Source organism: Antechinus flavipes, chromosome 1, assembly GCF_016432865.1.
Source record: "Antechinus flavipes isolate AdamAnt ecotype Samford, QLD, Australia chromosome 1, AdamAnt_v2, whole genome shotgun sequence".
Taxonomy (NCBI): domain Eukaryota; kingdom Metazoa; phylum Chordata; class Mammalia; order Dasyuromorphia; family Dasyuridae; genus Antechinus; species Antechinus flavipes.
Genome location: NC_067398.1, coordinates 721,779,203 through 721,802,734, shown reverse-complemented (window position 1 = coordinate 721,802,734; position 23,532 = coordinate 721,779,203). Strand labels below are relative to the sequence as shown.

The window sequence follows — 23,532 nt, the reverse complement described above, 5'->3', positions numbered from 1 at the left end:
AAATTGCTTTGGAGGATTTAAGAAGATTGGATAATCATTGGGATAGAGATGATAACTGAATCCATGAAAATTAATGGTTTGTAACGGGGGCGGGGGGGGGAGGTTTGAATTAAAGTTAAAATTTCCTAATTTTGGAAACAAAAATTACATATTCAGGAATATTATTTTCTTTCCTTAGAGGTTTTTTATTTAAATTAGGGGGGTTGAGTGTACAATACAGAACTGTTTCTGATCCTACTCAGAGGTCAGGGAAGCATTTGGTACCCTGTGCCCTTTGTGAAGATCTTGGACCTATGAGTCAATCACAAAGTCTAGTCCTTCTAAGAAACAGATTTTACAAGTCCATTGTATACTCAGACTAAAATCCAGGAATATAAAGAAAGGTAAAAATTAAATTAAAAATGAATTGATACAATCAGGAAATATAAGACACCCTCTCCCTATCAACAGTTCATGTTCTTTGAACTTTACCCTTTGCCCAATTTTACTTTTGCAGGCATTCTTCTCCTCAATGGTTTTGTATTCCTTTTGGACTACTCTCATTTCTCTTCCTCATTTTTCTGTATCTCTTACTTGATTTTCAAAATCCCTTTTGAGCTCTTCCAAAGCCTGACTCTAATTCCTATTTTTCTTGGAAGCTTTGGATGTAGGAGCTTTTAATTTGGATCTTCTGAGTATATTTTTGATCTTCCTCGTCACCATAATAACTTTCAATGGCCAGAAATTTTTCCTGTGGTCTGTTCATTTCCTAGCCTCTCACTTGACTTTTAACTCTTTTTAAAAATAGGCTTCTGTCCCAAGTTTCAGGGGGTTTGTGCAGCTCTTTTCAGAGATCCTTCTAGGGACTAGATCATGAGCACTCTTTTCTGTTCTGGAATTGTTAAGAATGTCCCTACCTCACTGTAGCTATAAGATCTAGTGTGCTAAAGTGACTCGCTCCTTCCTCAGTCTAACAAAGAGAAATCCTATGAGCCGAGGCCTCCAGATGCTGCCACCACCACTGCTCACACCCACTCTTGGTTCTCACTCTTGGTTTGCTGGTTTCTCAGGGCCCTCTAATCCTACAAACAAACTTTTCCTACAAAGCTTGCAGGTTTTCTTTGGTGTCTCTGGCCACACCACCAGTGTGGCTGCCGATTCACAGGTCTCTGGCTCTGTACATTCTCTGCTGGTGCAGGCCCAGGGCTGGGAGTAGAGCTAGGTCAGTTCTGTGCTGATACTGTTGTGCCAGGACAGTTTACTGGACTCCCACCCTGAGTCTACAGACCTTTCCTGATGGCCTTCCAATTTGTCTTTGGGGTCTCTGGGCTGAAAGGACTGGAAGTCACCAGTACTGGTGCTGATTCCCAGGTTCCTTGGCCCATTCCCGATTTGCTGCCGTGAAACAGGTGCTGGGATTGGACTCGAGGCCAGGCTGTTTTGATGTGACCTTTACCAGGACTGCATGCTGGACTTCCATTTGGTGCCACAGATCTTTCCTGCTGACCTGAGTTGTCTTTGGCTGGAAAATGTTCTATTCCATCTTTTTTTGTGTATGTTCTTATGCTCTCAAACTTGTTTAGAGCCATCATTTAAAGGAATTGGGAACTGTTTAGGGGAGAGTTTCTACCTTTACTTTGCCATCATGGCTCCATCTCCAGAATGTAATATTTTTAGGGATAGTTATTAACTCTTTTTTTTGTTTGTTTGTTTCCCCAAACTAAGGACACATGACATATTTTTATCATAAAAATGCTCATTGACTAAATCGTCCTCTATTTTACAAAAGGTATAAATAATGAAACAACTAAGAGACTATTGAAGAAAAGATGCCTTTTGAAAACTGTTGTGATGGTATACTTCTCTTAGCATCTAAAGTTCTTTTGGAATCACTCCGTGGCCAAGGAAATTGGGAACATTCCCTATTAATTGCTATTTGAGTCAAGAATTACCTGGTTTGTATGATTTTGATTGACTCAGGCTTCCCATCATCTAGTTTAGGTAGTGCAATATATATTCAGTTGCCTTGTTAATTTGGATAAGCCCACTAATTCTAACCATACCTTATCTGGGAACAGAGGGAGTAATAACTTGCATGTAAGAAGTTTTTTTAGAACTAAAAAATCTACTTCTACACCAAGGGATAATTAAAGATGCAATTTTATTCATTTGCTATTCTGGCTATGGAGAATTAACCTTTTCACTATACATGGACATCCACAGGGTTTTGTTGTAGTATTTTTCCAGTGTTAAATAAGGTATGTTCTAGACCCGAAGGCTTATTAATACTGATTGCATTTATAAGGAATAAGAGGATTGGAAATTTATCAAAAATATCAGGGTTTAGGATGAATAGAAGAACTGATGAGACTACTTGATAAATGAATATAAAAGAACTGTATGTTTAAATATGTAAACAAAGAAGTTGAAGGAAAATTTTTGATTTTGTTTAAAAGAGAAATACATGAGAAACTTTGTTAACATTGGGGAAAACGAAGAAACATTTTAAAGTAAATATGGAATAATTTATAGAGACATTGAATAGCAATAGGTTCTTTCTGAGATTGTAGAACCTTGCTCTGTACTAAATAAAAATGTGAATTTCAATGGAATGATTAGGGAAATTTTAAATCTAACAATATACTGCACTTTGCCAGCTAATTGTTGTGAATAATGGAGCCCATGATACGCAATTCTTGGAATAACTGGCCCTTAAGAATATACTAATAGGTAAAGTTATAATTGGGATTTTGCGTGATACCATTTGGGAAATTGAACCAGGTGTAATCCCCTTACATATCTCTGTCTTAAAACAATGTTTATGGTGTCAGAATTTATTCTACTATTTGGCCTTGTGGTTAAGTGTTAAGAAAATTCATGAATCCAAAAAAAAAAATTCATTAACTGAAGGAGCTAAAACCAAGTTACCTCACTTGAAAACTCTGTAATGTGGATAAAGTTTATAACTAGCGAGAATTTGATAATTTGTTGTTTTAGATACATGCATATATATGTCTATATGTCTATAAACATGCATGTATATATTTATTTTTATGTATGTATATGATACATAAATGTGGCAAATGTTTTTTGAACCCAAATTATAGGTTAAATTGTTCAGAAACAATTCTTTAAAATTATATAGATGTAAACTGATCTTGGGGGTGGGTGTGGACCTGGGTTAGAGAAACCTTAAAATCTAAACACTCCTATGGGAGGGGCCCTACCTCTTGTTCCTAGGGGAAACGCTCATGGGGATCTCAATTCAATTGGAGAGCTTGGCCTGGGGAATAATCACCACCCTTTATTAAATTGAAAATTAGCCCTTAATCTCCCTAGCCTCAAACCTTAGAAGGCTAATATAAAATGACTCTTTGTCCCCAAAACTTTTGCCAATTCCTTTTCGGATTTGGACCACTAAGAAGTTGGTTCTCAATATTAAAAAAACCTTTTTTTTTTTTTTTTTTTTTGGTCAAAAATCTAGCCTGCAATTGGGGACTGCAAATTCTTTCACAAAAAAACTTGCAACACCGGCCGGCCTGGGGATCTCTCATCCCTCATTTCTCACACCTCAACATGTGGTGGCCCATTCCTGAGATCCCTGAAGTTTTGGCTGAGGTAAGCCTTTTCATGCTGTCTATTCAATAGCTGGGACACCAAAATGCCTGGGAAGATCTGGGCTGTAGGAGCTTTCTACTCGGCAGACTTCCTTGACTGGCAATGACTAGACTTGGAATTCCTGCGTTTTTTCGCAGAAGTGCCCTTCTGTCATCTGTATGCCTCCCTAGGGATGCCTGAGAGGATGGGGTGCTATCGAATCTGGAAAATCTAAGATTTGTGTCAAGAAATGGAACAAGTCATCTCGGTCTTTTTTCCTAAGGACTCTCCCTAAAACTATCTATTAAACAGAGACAAATTTGGCTTAAAAGATCTCAAAACTAAAAGCTTCAATTAAAACAGAACTGCAGGATGCTGCTAAAATTGACTAGAAGAAAATCAAAATTGGATACCAACCTTTTAAATAACTCCCTCCTTCGTGCTCCTTGTAATATCTGGGTTAGCTTTATGGAGGTCCGTCAGATGGGCCTTGGTCTTTAGTTGGAGAAGTGATGAAGGCAGGAGAGCCGCCAGGAGGATGGATGTCTTATTTCTAGTCCTTCTCGGCCCTAAAATCCCCTATTACAATTATATCATTACAGCATACTGTTCATATGTGAACTAGAGAACCATTACATCACCATGCTAAGTACTATGTATACTAGAGAACCACCATCTCATCATTTCCACTGAGTTACCATTTGTTGTAAGTATCCTTGTTTCAAGTATACTTCTCCAGAGTTCTGGGCCCCTACAACTCCTCTAGGGACACAGGATCCCTCTGAATCCCTCTCAAACTCGCCTCCTTACCAAAGACAGAACCTTCTATCTAACAATATTTCTTTAACTCTATCCCTCTCACCTCCTGAACCAGATCCTGAGACTTCCCTACCCCAGCTCCTCAGTCCTTGTGATACAAGGAGTGGGATCCCTTTTTCTCCTTCTCAGGATCCCGATTCAGCCACCTCTACTAGCCTCTGCACCCTGAGAGAAGCAGTAGATTGTCAGGGAAGGACACTTAAGGTAGAGGCGCCCTTTTCATTGCCAAATCTCTCCCAGACTGAGGAAAATCCTGGCTATTACTCTGAGGTCCTCGTCAAGTTCCTTGAGGGGTCTGAGGCCGATGCTCTTCAATTGGATCTTTCCTGGAAAGATGTTAATATTAAACAATCTGCCCAGATATATGGAGGAAGCTGCAGAAGTGAGCCTTGGGGCCTCAAATTCCCGACCCAGCTGTTAGAAACAGCTCTTGGAGTCTTTAATAATAGGGCCTGAACTAGACCTGAATAGGGCAGCAGAGGAAAAAGATTGCAGAGTTAAAGCAAAAAATGGAGAACAATTCCAAATTTTAGCTCCTGTGATATCCGGGAACTATACATAGGAGTTTGTACTTCAGGTGACGTGGACAGGGCCATCTGCCCAAAACTGTCCTTGGAGGAAACTCCCCGGTCCTTGCCCTAAATGTAACCAGGAGGGGCACTGGAGAGGAGACAAGGGACAAAGTCCCCCCCCCCCAAAAGCCCTGCCCTCCGGCAGGAGTTTGGGGCTTGGTCAAGCTCCCCCTTGCTCTACCGTGACAGCCAAGCCCTGAGTGTCTTCTGATCTGGCCAGTAAGAGCATTAAATTTCTTTTTCATATGGGGACTTTTCTATCTGTCTTGCTCGGGCGCTCTGGTCTCTTAGAATGGGGAATGAAGGGAAACTTAAGAACTGTTTGGAGACTTTCTTTCTGCCTTGCCAGTTTGGTGACCTGTTATTGAAACACTCATTTCTTAATATTCACTCCTATCCTGCTCCCTTATTGGGGTGTGATTTCATGATGAAATTAGGACCCAATTTTCTCAGAACTCCAGGTTACCTTTTTGTGCTTCTTTCAAAACCCTACCACATTCCCTCTCAAATCTGGGAGAAAATAGATTCCTCTGTCTGGCACCCAGGAATCCCTGGGCAAGCTAAAGATTTTAAACGTCAGTCCCATCTTGATCTGCAGACCCACCCAAGAGGTTTCTTAGATGCAGCCATAAAAACTCTTAATTTTCTGGCGTCTCCTCATCCAAAGCCCACATTGCCTCCCAGGTTGTCAAACATTTGGGCCATAATCTAAACCCCATTTAAGGTCCTTTTCAGGCCAATGATTTTAACACCCTAAAAGCCAAACTGACTTCTGCCCCTGCCCTGGCTCTACCTAATTTAGAAAAGCCTTTCACTCTGTATGTAGATGAAAGGCAGAGCCAGGCCCTGGGGATCTTAACTCAGGCCATTTAACCTGTTCCCAGATCATTTGCCCATTTCTCAAAGAAACTGGATTCAGTTTCCCTAGAACGGCCTTGTTCCTTAGAGCAGTAACTGCGACAGCCCTTCTAACACCTGTTGAAGAAGCCTCAAAACTCACCCTAGGGCACCAGAGCATTTTAGAAGCCAAAGGGCATCGGGGGCTCGATGGTGACAAGCTGTCCACAAACCCAGAGAGGTTTCAGTCACGTTCTGTCATTCACACCAGAAGGGAGATTCACTTCAGGCCAAGGAGAAAGGGCATGCAGCTTTTCAAGCTGCTGCCCACTCACCCCTGACTATGGCACCTTTAATTCCCCAGCTCCCCGATTCTTACACACCTTCATATGGCTCAGAGGAACAAGCCCTTGCAGAATAAAGGGGATACACCCTTGCTCCTTCTGGATGGTTTGAAACACTCTCAGGCCAACTTTTAATCCCAGGCAAGTCGTGGAAACTTATTTTTTTGTCTTCTCCAAGCTGCCCCCTTGGGAAGAAATGCACTTTCACCCCTTGTGAAATTCATTTTTACTGGTCACAAGGGGAGAAATGATCGGACAGGTCTGCCAGGCCTGCCCAGTTTGTGCCCAGGTGAATCCTGAAGGAGCTATTAAAGCTCCCCCTCTCCTGAAGCCTCTTAAAAGAAAAGGCACATACCCAGGGCAAGATTGGCAAATAGGCTCTCTGGCAGAGGTTTCCAGTTGCTTTGTTCTTTGTTGACCCCTTTAAGCTTAGCCCTTTTGCACTTCTGTGTGGGAGGCCCTTCTCTACCACCATTCTTGTAGATGCAGAACAGCCCCTGGTCACCGAGTTTGCCACACAGCTTGGGGCAGTCCAGAGGGCCCTTTCCGAATACACAAACGATCATCTCCCTAAACCTTCAGATGCTCGTAAGACGGCCTCCCCTGTAAATACAGGGTCATGGTATATGTGAAATTTTGGAAGCCTCAAGGTGCTGACCTGCTGAATGTAGGTGGAAAGGATCATATAAGGTCATTCTAGCTACTCGGACATCAGTCAAACTGGAAGGGTCCCCCAGTCGGACTATTTCTAGGATTGAAAATGCTGCTTCTGTTATCTCTCCTTCAGATAGTTCAGAATATCCCTGTGAACCCATAGAGGACCTGAAGCTACTTTTCCACAGAACCCCTGAAAACACTGGAGAAAGAAGGCTGAAATTGTGTCCTTTCTCTCTCTCTAGTTGTCTTTCTTTCTTTCTTTCTTTCTTTTTCTTTCTTTCTTTTCTTTTTCTTTTGGTCATTTCCCGCTTGAAGGATGAGAACTTTGCTCCTAGCATTTTCCCTGCTAATTTTCTTGATGTCATTCTATGGCCCCTGCCAGTAGTTAACTCCTTCTTAGCCTTTCACTAGGGAGCTCCGTAGGCAGTGGGGGCTTTCAGGATTGCGGTATGGGCCATCAGCATGCTCAAGGCAGCCCACAGATGGCACCCGATGCATTATTTGCAAAGGCCCCATTCCCAAATGTCACCATCTCTACCCTGGATACCACCCACTTGTGAGATGTGTTTCTTCCAGGCTCCAAGCTATGGACTTCCAACAACTCGTTCAGTCTAAAGATCATGGGACAATTGACTGGGACACTCCACAGCCCCTTGATGTTGCTGCAGCCACCTTCAGATCTTGCACTTTCCCCCCTGCCCTGAACCCCCATTGAACACAGGGACAACTCTACAATCCTTGTCAGCTTGAAGCAGCCCCAGAAAATGAGACTTTGTCCCTTTGCCCCAAATGAATTTGAGATGACTGCTTCAGGGGGGAATGATGTAAACGGGGTCCCCCAGATCTTGGTGGGGGGGACCTGGGTTAGAGAAACCCTAAAATCTCAATCCCTCCTGACCTTTGGGGGGAAATCCTCCTGTTCCTGGGGAAACTCCCATTAGTGTCTGCACCTACAATTCAGTGGGAGTTCTTGGCCTGGGGCATAATCACCACCCTTTATTCTAATTGAAAATTCGCCCTTATTGTCCCTAACCTCAAAACTTAAGAAGGCGAATTAAAAAACACTCTGTCCCCCGAAGCTTTGCTAATTCTTTCTGGGTTTGGCCCCGAGGGAAGCTGTTTCTCAGTGTAATAAATCCATTTTCCGCCACAAACCTTGCCAGCAGATCAGGACTGCGAGTTCTTTCACAAAAACCTGAGGCACCAACCTGGGGATCTCTCACCCTCCTTTCTCAGCAACAGGAATTATCCCAAAGTCTTCCTTTGAGAAAGAAACACATACTAACATTTTTGCCGCTAATTTTGCTGAGTAGAAATGTTGGAATCTTTACAAGCTGCTGACTCGTTAGAGGCGATAGATGATCGATCCGATCTCACAAGAAGGTGTTTTGGGCCAGAACCTGAAACAAGGGACTGAGTAGAAGGACTTCATTCAATGCTGGTGCTTGTTGCCCCTTTACTCACTGGAGTTCCCACGTTTGGGAAATTTCAGGGTTTAGTGTGAGATCTCGGAATTCCCACCTCCCTCGAAGCTCTTAGGGCCAGAGAGCATTCTGGGAGAAACCCATAGCCCAAAAGGCCGCGTGGCCGCAGGGGGCAGAACTTGGCATCCCACGTGGTTCCCTTCACGTGCTTTCCCGGAACCGGAAGTTGGGGCTCTAGCGCTCTCCCCCTGCCGGGAATCCTGCCATCGCCGCAGAGTCGCCGCAGAGGAGGCGCTGCTGAAGGCGCCGCTTGTGGTGCGGAAGCCTGTAAGGGGCGCTCTAGCATCGTGGGAACCGCCCCGGTCCGTGCTCCCTTCGCTCTTCTCGCCTAGACCTTGGAGCCGCCTCCCGAAGACCTTCCCCCCGCACCTCCCCGCTTTGGTTCCTCCCTGCGGGCCCCCCTTCCCGGGCTTCCCGCTCCCCCCCCAGAGCCGCTCCCTCCGGAGCCCGAGTGACCCCTCTCCTCCCAGGCCCCTCCGGGCTCGGTGTCGGGGCAGTCACAGGGATGAGAACCTCCTTCCTGCCCCTTTATCGCTCCCTCTCCAGGTGAGGCTCCGAGGAGGAGAAATGGCCGCCAGGCTCCGTCCCCCCTGACTCTTCCTCGGTAAGTGGGGGCTCCCCCTTCAGAGGTCCTGGGGCCGGGGCTCTTTTGGGACCCACGACCTTGGGATCTGGCGCCCAGTCCCGCCAGTCAGCGGCGCGTCAGCCAACACCCTGCCCGCCCTGCATGCGGGGCCCAAAGGGGAGGGGTCCCTGTGGGGAGTCACGGAAAGGTGCAGGGCTCTGGCTTTCCTCAGGGGCGGAACATTCGTTTAAACTCCCATCTCTGTTCCTGCCATTTTCTCCATTGTTTCCCCCCACCCCCACCCCCGCCAGTCCGTCTCCTCCCGCGGGACTCCTTTTTCGGGACAGCTACCGCAGAAAAGCTTCCGCGGGACTCCTTTTTCGGGGCAGCTACCGCAGAAAAGCTTCCGCGGGACTCCTTTTTCGGGACAGCTACTGCAGAAAAGCTTCCGCGGGACTCCTTTTTCGGGACAGCTACTGCAGAAAAGCTTCCGCGGGACTCCATCTTCTGCGGGACTCCTTTCCCATCCCCTTATTCCGGACCTTCCCGCTGCTAATTATTCCTCCCCCTTCCCTCTGTCTCCCATCTATGCGGGCCTGTGTGTGCGCATGTGTGCGTGTAGTTCACGCTTAGCACCGAGCCCGGCTCTGGCGGACTGACCCCTCTTTGTATAATCCCGCAGGGCCTCGGGGTCAGAAAAGCGGCTGGATCCGGGAGGATCCTGGCGGCCCCAGTGACAAAGGCCGCTTTTCTTCCTGCGCTGGAATCACGTCATGTTGTTAAACCGCATTTGGGGGCAATTGTTCCAATTCATGGTCAGTTGATTGATTAGTAAGGTTTGAGTGATTTTTCATCTGACTTTTAAATTTGTCTTTCTTTTTCCATTTGGATTTTTCTCTTTATATCCTTGGACAATTTATCCGTTATAGGCAGGCAGTTTCTCTGACAAATTTTTAATCTTTCCTTGTGAATTTAGTAATGCTCTATGCCTTACCTCTGATGGTAACTATGTGAGTATGAGCCTTATCAGTGATTCTTTCTCAACCTTCGGTAAGTAAAACTCTAAAATTCTAGATGAGTTGCAGCCAGTATTGGTGGAGGAAAGTAGTTTTCACACTTAATGAAATCAAAGGCCTTTGATAGAGTGACTTTATATATGTAATACTTGAAATTCTTCTTATATGTGTCATCAACACCTGTGTAGAATATTTGTATGTAAGATACGAATCTTTGTGTCAGGGAGAAGTCTGGGGACATTAAGGGGACGTTTCATTTCCCAAAGGCATTTCAGCCTTTTCTCCTTTTCAGTTATTAGAACAACTTATTACCCTTTTGCAGTGTCCATCCTTCTAAGATATGAATAAATATAAAAGGTCCCAAAAACTAGTTTAAAATTTATTTTTTTTATTTTAGCTTTTTATTTACAAAACATATGCATGGGTAATTGTTCAACTTTGACCCTTGCAAAACCTTCTGTTCCACCTTTTCCTCTCCTTCCTCCCACTCCCTCCCCTATATGGCAGGTAGTCCCATACATGTCAAATATGTTAAAGTATATGTTAAATCCAAGATATGTATACATAGTTATACAAAAACTGTAGTTCTAAGCTTTAAAATTGCACTGTTGGATGAATTCTGAATGTTGCCCATCTAGCTGCATGTTAGGGTGTGGACACTAGGCATTTTTTATCTACACGTTCTTCCCTGCGTGGATCTAGGCCAGACTCTTTTAAGTGATTCAGATTCTCATCCAAGAGTTCCTCCAGTGTTCTAGGACTTGAAGACATGAACATATGTGGAAAAATGAATGTCTGGAGCATTTCACTGTTTATGGAACCCCCCAACTTGTTCTTTGCTGCCACAAGAGTAACAAACCCATTTAATAAGCATTAGTTTACCTCTTCTGCCTGCCCTGCCCTGATACTTAATTTCAGAATTGGAAGGGACCTCGGCAAACATCTATGCTAATGCATACGAGAGAGGGGACCTCACCGTAACATACCTGACAAGTAGCCACTTCTCTAATAATATTTTCTGAATAAATACATATTTACTAGTTTTCTAATTAAAAAAAAGACTTGCATTATATCCTTCAAGGAATCTTGCACCATTTAAACCGTTATTATTATCAATCTATTTTATTTTTACTTCACAATTATTTCTAAATATACCTCTTCCTACTCCCCTATTAAACAAGCTTTTCCTTATAAGGTTAAAAAAGAAGAAAAAAAAGAAACGAATTGAAAACTAACAAATTGTCACCTCTTTATTTAATATACGTATACATTGTTCCATACTGGGAATCTTCCACTTCTGCCATGAAGGGAGGGAGGTACATGTTCTCAGCTCTACTCTGGGACCATCCTTTGTCCTTATAATTACATATTATGTTGTATTTTTGTTGTCATCGTATATTTTGTTTACTCTTCTTATTTCCCTGTAATACTTCACCTAAGTCTTTCCTTGCTTCGCTGAACTCTTCATATTTGTCATTTTTTAAAGTGAGGTAATATTGTGTTAGAGGAATGTATCTTAGACATTCCCCAATAGAACCTGTTGATTTTTTTAATCAGATAAGTGCTGGTATGAATGATTTGATGAATGTGAGAGTTTCTTTTCTATCTTAGACTTTCTTGTAGTGTTGGTATAGAAGCTTATTTTAAAGTGTAAAAGCTCATTATAGTACACAAAGCTAATGTGTCCTATGTTGTATATTTTATTATTTGATCATCTTTATTGATTGAGGCGATAGGAGATATGATTAAGTGTAATGCAGCAGGAAATGGAATATTTACATTTTTATCTCTTTCAGGTTGGGACAGGAGGTCTGAAATCAAACAGACAATTCCAGACAGTTGGAAGATAGACCTCATTTGACATCAGATTATCCATACTGTGAAAGATCTTAAGAACGTAATGACTATGGGAAGACTTTCTGCCTGACTACAGCTCTTATCTAAGGGATGTGTCGAGGGTTAGGATTGACTACCTATCAATTACAACCATTAAATGACACTTTAAGGAGAGACACTGTTTTAAACTCACCACGCCAGCTTACAAAAAAAGCTCACAAGTCTTTCAGAGAACTTGAACTGACTTTATCCAATGTGGTTGAATGTCATTCAAAAACCCTTGGAAATATCAGTTTTTGCTACACAAGAGGCACCCACAGCAGTCCTTCATCAAGCAGACAGTGTGTGATAGAGTGGGTGAACCTCCCAACACAACCAGAACAAACTCTTAATCTTTACCCAGTGCCTATGGCTAAAATTTTATTAAAAGCCATTGAGCAAGCAGTACAGTTAACTGGGATAAGATATACACCTTTTATACTAATGCACAAATTAATGTATGCTGTGAAACCATCCCAGACTGGCAAATTTTATTAGCTATGGCTCCAAATTTTACACACGGGACTCCATTAAAGAGAACCAGACTATTACATAATTGACAGTGGATTCTTGAAGAAAAGGTTTTTAAAGTTCCTCTTAAAGGACCAACTCTCTTTACAGATGCATCCAAACGGAATATTTGTGCTGTATACTCTTGTGACTTAACTGTAAAGAGAGTACTCAGAATTCCTTTTCAGTCCACTCAGCAGAATGAATTGTATGCGATCATTCTAGCTCTTACTTATTATCCAGGAGGGATAATAGACTATCTGATTTAGCCTGTTCAGTAGGTGTGGTACAAAAAATTGCCATAGCCCAAATAAAATTTGTAACCTCTAATATATATCAGCTCTTTTAGGAACTTCAAGAGCAAGTGAGAAAGCATCCAGGTAAGATTGATATCTTGCAGGTCCACACACACAGTGGACAGGCAACCCTAGAGAACTTGTAAATCTAGCTCTTTATACTACTTCTTGATGTTTGACAAGGTGCATTGGCTGTGGCAGGCAGGTTTTATAACCCACCAGAAGGGCAGTGTCCAGTGCGAGCCTCTCCATTATCTTTAATCGCCAGGTGATGTGGAGAGGCCCAGAAAGTGGTGAATGGAAGGGACCCGATATGTTAACTGCTTGGGGGAGAGGGTTTGTTTGTATCTCCACAGATGGAGAAGGAATCAGATGGGTGCCAATGAGCCATATTCACCTTGTCCCTCAGAAAGAGATGGAGCACACTTTGAAAGGCAGCCCAAGAATCTCATTCTAAATATCATCAGGCTGCTCGAGCTTTACGCTTATAATTTGGAATAACAAGAGAGGAAGGTAGGAGCATAGTAAAAACCTGTACACCTTGCTTTCCCTTCCACGCTCCTACACTGCCTCCAGAGAAGAACCCTTGTGGTTTGAGACCCATTGAAATGTGGCAAATGGATTTGACCCATTATAAATCTTTTGGTCCTCTGTCTTTTTTCCATGTTGTGGTAGACACCTTTTCAGGATTCACTTTTACAATATCAGCAGCAAAAGAGACAGCCTGAGTGGTCACTGAATTCCTTATACAAGCATTTGCAATTATGGGTGCGCCACAAGCAAGGAAAACAGACAATGGACCTGCATATACTTCTGAACATTTTGCACACTTTTGTGCACAGTGTAAGATTTTACACACCACTAGCATACCTTTTAATCCTCAAGTACAGGCAATAGTAGAGAAGAGAAACAGAGACATTAAGATGCTCCTCTGAAAACAAAAGTAAGGGGGAGCCACAGACAACCTTAGAGAACTTGTAAATCTAGCTCTTTATACTATTTCTTGATATTTGACAAGGTGCATTGGCTGTGGCAGGCAGGTTTGATAACCCACCGGAAGGGCAGTGTCCAGTGCGAGCCTCTCCATTATCTTTAATCGCCAGGTGATGTGGAGAGGCCCAGAAAGTGGTGAATGGAAGGGACCGGATACATAAACTGCTTGGGGGAGAGGGTTTGCTTTTATCTCCACAAATGGAGAAGGAATCAGATGGGTACCAGTGAGCCATATTCACCTTGTCCATCAGAGAGATGGTATTTTGAATGGTAATTCAAAGGCAGATAGCCTTCTAACCATGTTGGTCAATACTCCTTTATTTCAGGCAGCCCAAGAATCTCATTCTGAATATCATCAGGCTGCTTGAGCTTTACGCTTACAATTTAGAATAACAAGAGAGGAGGGTAGGAGCATAGTAAAAACCTGTACACCTTGCCTTCCCTTCCACGCTCCTACACTACCTCCAGAGAAGAACCCTTGTGGTTTGAGACCCATTGAAATGTGGCAAATGGATTTGACCCATTATAAATCTTTTGGTCGTATGTCTTTTTTCCATGTTGTGGTAGACACCTTTTCAGGATTCACTTTTACAATATCAGCAGCAAAAGAGACAGCCTGAGTGATCACTGAATTCCTTATACAAGCATTTGCAATTATGGGTGTGCCACAAGCAAGGAAAACAGACAACGGACCTGCATATACTTCTGAACATTTTGCACACTTTTGTGCGCAGTGTAAGATTTTACACACCACTAGCATACCTTTTAATCCTCAAGTACAGGCAATAGTAGAGAAGAGAAACAGAGACATTAAGATGCTCCTCTGAAAACAAAAGTAAGGGGGAGCCACAGACAACCCTAGAGAACTTGTAAATCTAGCTCTTTATACTATTTCTTGATTTTTGACAAGGTGCGTTGGCTGTGGCAGGCAGGTTTTATAACCCACCGGAAGGGCAGTGTCCAGTGCGAGCCTCTCCATTATCTTTAATCGCCAGGTGATGTGGAGAGGCCCAGAAAGTGGTGAATGGAAGGGACCGGATAGATAAACTGCTTGGGGGAGAGGGTTTGCTTGTATCTCCACAAATGGAGAAGGAATCAGATGGGTGCCAATGAGCCATATTCACCTTGTCTATCAGAAAGAGATGGGGCACACTTTGAAAGGCAGCCCAAGAATCTCATTCTAAATATCAACAGGCTGCTCGAGCTTTACGCTTACAATTTGGAATAACAAGAGAGGAAGGTAGGAGCATAGTAAAAACCTGTACACCTTGCCTTCCCTTCCACGCTCCTACACTGCCTCCAGAGAAGAACCCTTGTGCTTTGAGACCCATTGAAATGTGGCAAATGGATTTGACCCATTATAAATCTTTTGGTCCTCTGTCTTTTTTCCATGTTGTGGTAGACACCTTTTCAGGATTCACTTTTACAATACAGCAGCAAAAGAGACAGCCTGAGTGATCACTGAATTCCTTATACAAGCATTTGCAATTATGGATGCGCCACAAGCAAGGAAAACAGACAACGACCTGCATATACTTCTGAACATTTTGCACACTTTTGTGCACAGTGTAAGATTTTACACACCACTAGCATACCTTTTAATCCTCAAGTACAGGAAATAGTAGAGAAGAGAAACAGAGACATTAAGATGCTCCTCTGAAAACAAAAGTAAGGGGGAGCCACAGACAACCCTAGAGAACTTGTAAATCTAGCTCTTTATACTATTTCTTGATGTTTGACAAGGTGCATTGGCTCTGGCAGGCAGGTTTTATAACCCACCGGAAGGGCTGTGTCCAGTGCGAGCCTCTCCATTATCTTTAATCGCCAGGTGATGTGGAGAGGCTCAGAAAGTGGTGAATGGAAGGGACCGGATAGATAAACTGCTTGGGGGAGAGGGTTTGCTCTTATCTCCACAAATGGAGAAGGAATCAGATGGGTGCCAACAAGCCGTATTCACCTTGTCCATCAGAAACAGATGGAGCACACTTTGAAAGGCAGCCCAAGAATCTCATTCTAAATATCATCAGGCTGCTCGAGCTTTACGCTTACAATTTGGAATAACAAGAGAGGAAGCTAGGAGCATAGTAAAAACCTGTACACTTTGCCTTCCCTTCCATGCTCCTACACTGCCTCCAGGGAAGAACCCTTGTGGTTTGAGACCAATGAAATTTGGCAAATGGATTTAACCCATTATAAATCTTTTGGTTCTCTGTCTTTTATCCATGTTGTGGTAGACACCTTTTCAGGATTCACTTGTGCAATACCAGCAGCAAAAGAGACAGCCTGAGTGGTCACTGAATTCCTTATACAAGCATTTGCAATTATGGGTGTGCCACAAGCAAGGAAAACAGACAATGGACCTGCATATACTTCTAAACATTTTGCACACTTTTGTGCACAGTGTAAGATTTTACACACCACTAGCATACCTTTTAATCCTCAAGTTCAGACAATAGTAGAGAAGAGAAAGAGAGACATTAAGATGCTCCTCTGAAAACAAAAGAAAGGGGGAGCCACAGACAACCCTAGAGAACTTGTAAATCTAGCTCTTTATACTACTTATTGATATTTGACAAGGTGCATTGGCTGTGGCAGGCAGGTTTTATAACCCACCGGAAGGGCAGTGTCCAGTGCAAGCCTCTCCATTATCTTTAATCGCCAGGTGATGTGGAGAGGCCCAGAAAGTGGTGAATGGAAGGGACCAGATATGTTAACTGCTTGGGGGAGAGGGTTTGCTGTTATCTCCACAAATGGAGAAGGAATCAGATGGGTGCCAATGTGCCATATTCACCTTGTCCATCAGAGAGAGATGGAGCACACCTTGAAAGGAAGAAGACCCAAGAAACATCTGGTGGTTCCATTGCTGACTGTGCTCACCACTGAATGAGCACGGCAGTTATGGCGTTTGACTTGTGGACATCAACAATTGTAGAACTGCAAAACTGTCAGGAATCACTGGATTCTCTGAGATATGAAAAGACTGTTGCAAGACTTCAAAAACTTGTGGGAATCATTGGATCCCATGACATGTGAAGCAATGCACAATAGATTGATTTTGGACTATCTCTTGGCTGCTGAAGAAGGTGTATGTGTGACTGTTGTTTACATACCCTTCTTTTAGAACTTGTGGAAATCTTTTACAACACTATGATGATTCATGTTGTTTGTTATATCACTAGTTGCATGTACAATTGATGTTTGTTGCACCACATTGAGCCTGCAGTGGTTGTGCGGAGAGTCATCACTACTAGCCTGTGCAATATTGATATGTGCTTCTGTAATACCTCCCATGCTGATGGGTTTGTGCATACCTGTTTCTAATAAAACCCTTCAGCCCAGAAACCTGTTCACAATCCCCACTTTCCTTTGGTGTTTTTCATCTCCCTGAGATGTCAGGGAGGGCATGATCATCTCCTTTTCAGTACTTTCACCTCCCCTCCTGAGAAGTCGGGGAGAATGATCACCTCTTTTTTGGTGTTTTCACTTCCTTTCCTGAGAAGTCAGGGAGGGTGTGATCACCTCATTTTGGGGTTCTCACCTCCCTGAGAAGTCAGGGATGGCAAGACTACCTGTGTTCTAAAACAAAAGAAAGCAGGAGATGTAGAGGGCTGAAACTCTTGAGTCAATGCACTGAGGTCAGGACACCCAAGCACTTGAGGCTAAGTACCAATTGGACAATACTCTATGGGTATATGGTTGGAAAATGGTCCTTAGCACTCTTCTGTGCTGGCTCGATGATTGGTGTATACAGAGAATTGTAGGAGGGACTGGGGGTGGAGTAAGACGAGCAAGAGTCACTTTGGCTGTAGACAAGGAAAAAGGAAGGTTGCAGAGATCCTGCTTCCAACCCCTTCACTTCTACCCCTAAAGAGCAAGAATAAAGACTAAGGACTTTTGCTTATCCTGACTCTGGCTGATTCTAAGGGTGCTAACACGGTTATTACAATAAACCTGAACAATGAACACAGTGTAGGAAAACCTTTCAAATGAAGGAACTTGTTTGATCCCAGAGAATTTACACCGAGAGAAACCTTATGCATGCACACAGATTGTGGGAAGGCCTTATTTGAGAAAACAAACAAACAGAAAACTTATGCAACACTAATAGATGCATAGTGGAGAAAATCCTTATATATAGGTAGAATGTAGAACGTCCTTCCTCTGAAAAATGCATCTTCTTGTACATCAAAGATCATATTGGAGAGAAACCTCAGTTTAGTGAATGTGGAAAGGCTTTCTGCTTGAACACAGCTCTTAAATTGTACATCAAAGAGTTCACATGAGAGAAAAACATGAATTGGGGAAATCCTCCATTAGAAGGACCCATCTTAATACAGAGAGTTCACAATGGAGAGGAGCTTTATTTATAAATGTGAAAAGTCACTTCACAGGAGCCCACATTTTACCAAACACCAGAAAGTTCACGCAATAGTTTTACAAATAATAGGGTGAGGAAAGCTTTCCCTTAGGAGTATAGTTTTTATGTTTATACTAAAATGTTCATATTGGAGAGAAATCTTTTGAATGTGTAATGAATGTAGGAATTTGACATTTTCTAATACTAATAAAATCTTCTGAAGATCATGAATTTCAGGAGGGTTTTAAGCATTGCATACACTTAGCTAAAATTAGTAAAACTCACAGTAAAATGAAAAATCAGAAGCAAATCCCAAATTTTCTATAGTGGTTACTCTATAGTGCTTTTGTTTACTCAAGTCCTCAAGCACCTCTCTTCCCTACTTTGCATGCTATCTATTATACCACATATTATACCACATAACTGCCCCAATTTTTTAAGGCAGTATAAGTGTCATTTATTCAAAAGAACATTTTAAAACCAATAGTCAAAAGCTTCACAGAGTCTTGGAAGCCATTATCACAACTTTCTAAAAAGTCTCTCGACAAGCGGTGTCATTGTCCCATGACTGAAAGTATCCAAGTAGTCCTAAGCCAGCATCCCAGTGAGCAGACATGGCTGGTCCCCTTTCCCTCTAGTATGGCAGAAATCGGAGAATGGAACCTGAGGGCAAAGGAGATTTGAGGCCCATCCCTTGATAGTTATGCCAGTTAAAGAATAGTTTGATGAATCTTTGAGGTAGATGGTTTTTACATCGACTTTTCCAAGGTTACACAATAAGTGATGAGTCGGAGTTCAACCCCAGGTCCTCTGACTGTCTGGCCTTTCCACGGTGCCATCCAGTCCCTTCTCTTTGGTAAGTCTTCATTCTCTGCCTGTGCCTTTATTAAATTTCTCCCTTGTGCTATAACCCTTATTCTAGCCCTATTCCCTGTCTCATGCGTTTTCAGTCTTTCTCCACTGGCTCCTTACCAGCTGCATATAGACTTGTTTTTGTCTTGTTACAGGATGTCCTAGCTCTGCCTTCCTTGGCTAACAAATGATTATTTCTAGCTTTTTGAATGGGAGGAAGCAGTAGAAAAACTCATTGCTCCCCCATGTATCTCCTGGCAGCAGAGGAATATTTGGGATGTGTGTGGCAGGAGCAACAGAGTTTGACTTCTCTTGTCAGTCTCGAGGTTTTATCTGGAATTCCTACTGGCAAGCTGGTGACGGGAGGTAACAGGAGGCGGGGGGGAGGGGAGGCGAGGGGGGGGAAGGCATGGGATTGGGTTACCGCTTTGGGTCTTAGGTGATTAGAAGCATGCGACAGTTTGACCAAAAGCAGGAGGTGGGGCTGCTGTAGTTTGCCAGTTGGTCTTCATTTCTTCTCCCTTCTCCAGGAAGCAAGAACCTGATAACTTCCCTTTTTCCTTGTTTACTTGCAAGGTCAATGAGCACACGTAGCTACTGCTCCTCTCGTCTGAGTTGAGTAGAGATGTTTCTCCTTTTCCTTATTTTCTTTTCCTCTGCTTCACACCTGCCCAGATTTCTCCTCCCTCCTGCTCCCATTATGAATCCTCTGTCACTCCTGGAACCATGATCAGTTAAATCAACTCTGCCATTGCTCTGGTGTAGAGGTCAGTCTGCTCCATTCTGCCCCCATTTACTCCTCTGTAACCAAAGTGCACCACTGTGGCTCCTCCTCCACTATGTTTTATTTCAATATTCCCATTGGAATGTAAACCTATTAAGGGAAGGGTTTCTTTTGTTTTCTATATATATATCTATCCCCAGTGTTTAGTAAAGGTCTTGGCATACATTTGATGTTTAATAAATGCTTTTTCATTCATTCATTTCCCTTATTTCCTCCAGGTAAAAATTCCCCAAGGTCTGACATCTGGCTCTCGACTATTCCATACTTTCTGTTGAGACTTCCCCCCATGAAGGTAACTTTAGATATTAATGAAAAACCTGCACAAGGAGCCAGAATTGAGGAAGAAATCAAGAAAAAGGACGCGGGAACAGCTGGATGATGTCTTAGTTGTATCCCAAACCTTTCCAACTTCAGACACGTGCACATGTGTGTGCACACTTACTATTGATGCCCTTTTTTTGCACTAGATATTTCTCAAAATGCTACACAGTGAACCCTCTTAGCAAAAATGCTGTGCTAAAAATGAATGCTTTTGACAGTATATTCAACGTCCTTCACCTGCAAGCTCTCTCCACCTGTCATCTAAGGGGAAGAAAGTGGGTGTGTTTTGTTGTTTTCTCCAAGTTTTGCCATTTTAAAATCTATCAAAAGTATGTTTTCTCAGGAAATACAGATGACATTGTTAGGCTTTGAAGTGAAGCTTCAGATCAGACTAAGTCATTATTTACAGGAAGTGTTCTATCTCCCGGAAATCCAACTGGCTACAAAAGTAGGGAGCAGTTAGGATGATCTTTGCCTGAACAGAGGAAAGTATACACAAGTATAGTGCTAGTGACCAGAAAGTAGAACGGGCAAATCCCAGATTATGCAAACATAAGCCAGGGATAGTCTAGTGATGAGAAACGGTGGATGCAGGACATCCTGGACCATTGAGCTACATTAGGAAGGTGTGAGGGGGGAGCCACATTTGTGGACACAATGGTAGGGAATACTCTACTGAATACTCTATATTCTATTTTTTTAAATAACTTTTTATTGATAGAACCCATGGCAGGGTAATTTTTTACAGCATTATCCCTTGCATTCACTTCTGTTCCGCTTTTTCCCCTCCCTCCATCCACCCCCTCCCCTAGATGGCAAGCAGTCCTTTACATGTTGAATAGGTTACAGTATATCCTAGATACAATATATGTGTGCAGAACCGAACAGTTTTCTTGTTGCACAGGGAGAATTGAATTCAGAAGGTAGAAATAACTCAGGAAGGAAAACAAAAATGCAAGCAGTTTATATTCATTTCCCAGTGTTCTTTCTTTGGGTGTAGCTGCTTCTGTCCATCTTTGATCAATTAAAGCTCTGTTTATCGAAGAGTTCCACTTCCATCAGAATACATCCTCGGAATATATAATGATCTCCTGGTTCTGCTCGTTTCACTTAGCATCAGTTCATGTAAGTCTCGCCAGTCCTCCCTGTGAATACTCTATATTCTAGAGGAAGAAATTTTATGCTTTTCTTAGATTGCAAGCTTATTCCTCATTGCTGCTAGATGGAACTAAGTGGACCATTCATGTACTTATTCATCTACATTGTTCCTTAACCTCCATGATAACGGAGGAACAAATCTCAGAGGTTCACCTATCACTTTCCACTTTTTACTTCGGAGGTGTTGGAAATTCCTAGTGAAACTCTTGTTGATGCATTGGCTGTGCTTCTGTAAGATATGATCTTAGAGAATTGCCCGGGATGCTGAATGTATAACTGTCTTACCCATATTTACCAACCAAAATGCGAGAGGCAAGAGTTGAATCATGTCTTCCAAGGCTAGTTCTCTGTCCCCTGCACCAAAAAGAATATTTTTTTTAAGTTATCAGTTAAAAGTTGAATCCTCATATGTCCTTGGGTTCGTTCACAGAGATTAAAATTGAATTATTGCTGGCAGTGTAGACTGTTAGTGTTGTGTTGATTTACCCAATAGTAATGCAATAGGATTTTATGGATGAAAAACAACCCATTGAAATTGAATGGTAATGGTCTGAATTCGATCTGAAAAATGAAGCAAATTGTAGAATATATAAGAAAATTATACTATATTGCCCAAAAGCAACAACTAAAATAGGGATTTATACATACACATAATGTTTAAGGGAAATCTATTTTGTCTCAAATGAATTGTAAAGAAGAGGAGTCTCAATCATCATTTCTGTTATGACAAAGAATGTTCATGTTCTAGAACATAAAGAATTCAGTAAAAAATGGAAATAAATTCCTAGATCCTTTTTACTTGGACTCATGATTTCCTCAATGCCGAGAATTCCTTAGAGTATAAATTCCCTCCCCTAATGTAATTGGGCATCTTAGTTGCCTTGAGGCAGCAGAGTTTAACATTGGCTCAGAGTCATTCATCTAGTGTGTGTTGGATGTAGGACTTGAATACAGATCTTAATTTTAAGGTTGTCTCTCTATCCTTATTTGTCTCAGAACATATTAGATCATTACACAATTAAAAATTGTACCTAAGTTAAAATATGAACAAAAAATGTAGACTTAAACGGAGGCTTAATAAGTAACAAACGGGTGAAAGAACAAACCATAGAGCAATTAAAAAATGTGAATGGAAGGGACCAGATATGTTAACTGCTTGGGGGAGAGGGTTTGCTTGTATCTCCACAAATCGAGAAGGAATCAGATGGGTGCCAATGTCTATGAGAATGATGTGGGCTTGTGGGGAGCACAATATCCTAAGATTATCGCAGGCAGCTTAAGCCAGTTTTTGCTTAGAAGTTATTGGCGCTACCTTCAAGGTTTAGTTCTCTCCAGGGACTAAGGCCCTGGCTATTGATGGAACTTGATGGAACCTTTGTGCAAAACCATTCAGGACACAAGGGGCTGTCGATCTTCCTGAGATCCTGACTGAACCAGCAGAGGAGGCCTGGGCTCAAAATTGTATCCGTGATGGATAATCTTGCCCTGCTTTGAAAGTTCTTCCTTCTTGTGGCTGGGTTAACCTTTTATTAACTGTTAATGACAGATGTTAGCAGAGATTCATACTGCTCCTGCCGGAGAGGGAGGTAGAGTTCTGTGGGATGTGACTTCCTTTTAACTATCATGGTTTTCAGCCTCTTTTTCTCTGCCCCCCAAGTGCACGTCCATTTCCACCTCTTCAGCTGACATGCATTCATTGATGGGGATGAGACTATATGTGTGGCCCAGTCAAAAGAGTCGCTGTTGTTTGTCTCTGACCTTGGGGAATGAGCAAGATGCCACTTAGGCCTGCCTCTCTTACTCCCCTTTTCTTTTTTTCTTTTTCTTTTATTTTTTTTAACATTTTATTTTATTCAATAATAAATAATAATAATCTAATAATAATAAATAAAGAGGAGGGAGGTTAGAGAACAGTAACTGGTTCTCAGTCTCCTTGTATCATCATCTGTAAAGTATGGGCTAGCTCCCTGGAGGGTTCAGGATCAGCCAGAGTCAGGATAAATCAAAGTCCTTGGTCTTTAGGGGGAGAAGTGAAGGAGGCAGGCAAGCTGCCATGTGGCTTGCCAAAGATGTCTCCTGGATTCTGGAGTCTGGAGTCTCCAGCCTCTCTTCTCCTTTTCCCTGACTTCTCTCCCTCAGTCCTCCAATCCTTGCTTACCATTAACTCACCACCAAGCATTCAGCAAGCCCCAATCATGAGGAGAGTCATTTATCCAAAAATATGCTTATAGAGCCATTTTCTCTCATTGAATTACCTAATTATTCTTCAGTGCTCTCTTGTCTGATTCAAGCACACCTTTTTCAGAGCTTCAGCCCTCTACAATCATCATCCTCTCACAGGAAGAGATCCATTCTACAGGTCGGAGTTAGACCTCCAGCAGCCAGTGGCAGTTGGCTCCCGTATCACAATTTTTCTACTCACAACCTTGGAGGCCATCTCTATCACTTACCATTGAGAAGTGATGACTGCTGAAATGATTTACTAATGGGACTCCCTATTTCTAGTCCCTTTCCTT

At 42.5% G+C, this 23,532-nt stretch overlaps 3 long non-coding RNA genes across 10 annotated transcripts in view; 2 read left to right on the top strand and 1 right to left on the bottom strand.

Moving 5' to 3' along the window:
• The first annotated feature begins 12,641 nt into the window (after positions 1-12,641).
• On the top strand, positions 12,642-14,607 carry LOC127545494 (uncharacterized). Of its 2 annotated transcripts, none has more exons than XR_007949684.1 (2): positions 12,642-12,756; positions 14,477-14,607. It is a non-coding gene; the product is annotated as an uncharacterized LOC127545494 (long non-coding RNA). The 2 variants fall into 2 exon arrangements; XR_007949677.1 differs by lacking the exon at positions 12,642-12,756 and adding an exon at positions 12,955-13,591.
• Positions 14,571-23,532, bottom strand: part of LOC127545050 (uncharacterized) — a 41,852-nt gene continuing 32,890 nt past the window's right edge. For all 3 annotated transcript variants that reach the window (XR_007949599.1, XR_007949592.1, XR_007949591.1), the window contains one exon: positions 14,571-14,668. This is a non-coding gene — a long non-coding RNA (uncharacterized LOC127545050). The remainder of the gene's footprint in view (positions 14,669-23,532) is intronic.
• LOC127544558 (uncharacterized) overlaps positions 15,904-23,532 on the top strand; it is a 40,971-nt gene continuing 33,342 nt past the window's right edge. For all 5 annotated transcript variants that reach the window (XR_007949490.1, XR_007949481.1, XR_007949509.1 and 2 more), the window contains exon 1: positions 15,904-16,206. This is a non-coding gene — a long non-coding RNA (uncharacterized LOC127544558). The remainder of the gene's footprint in view (positions 16,207-23,532) is intronic.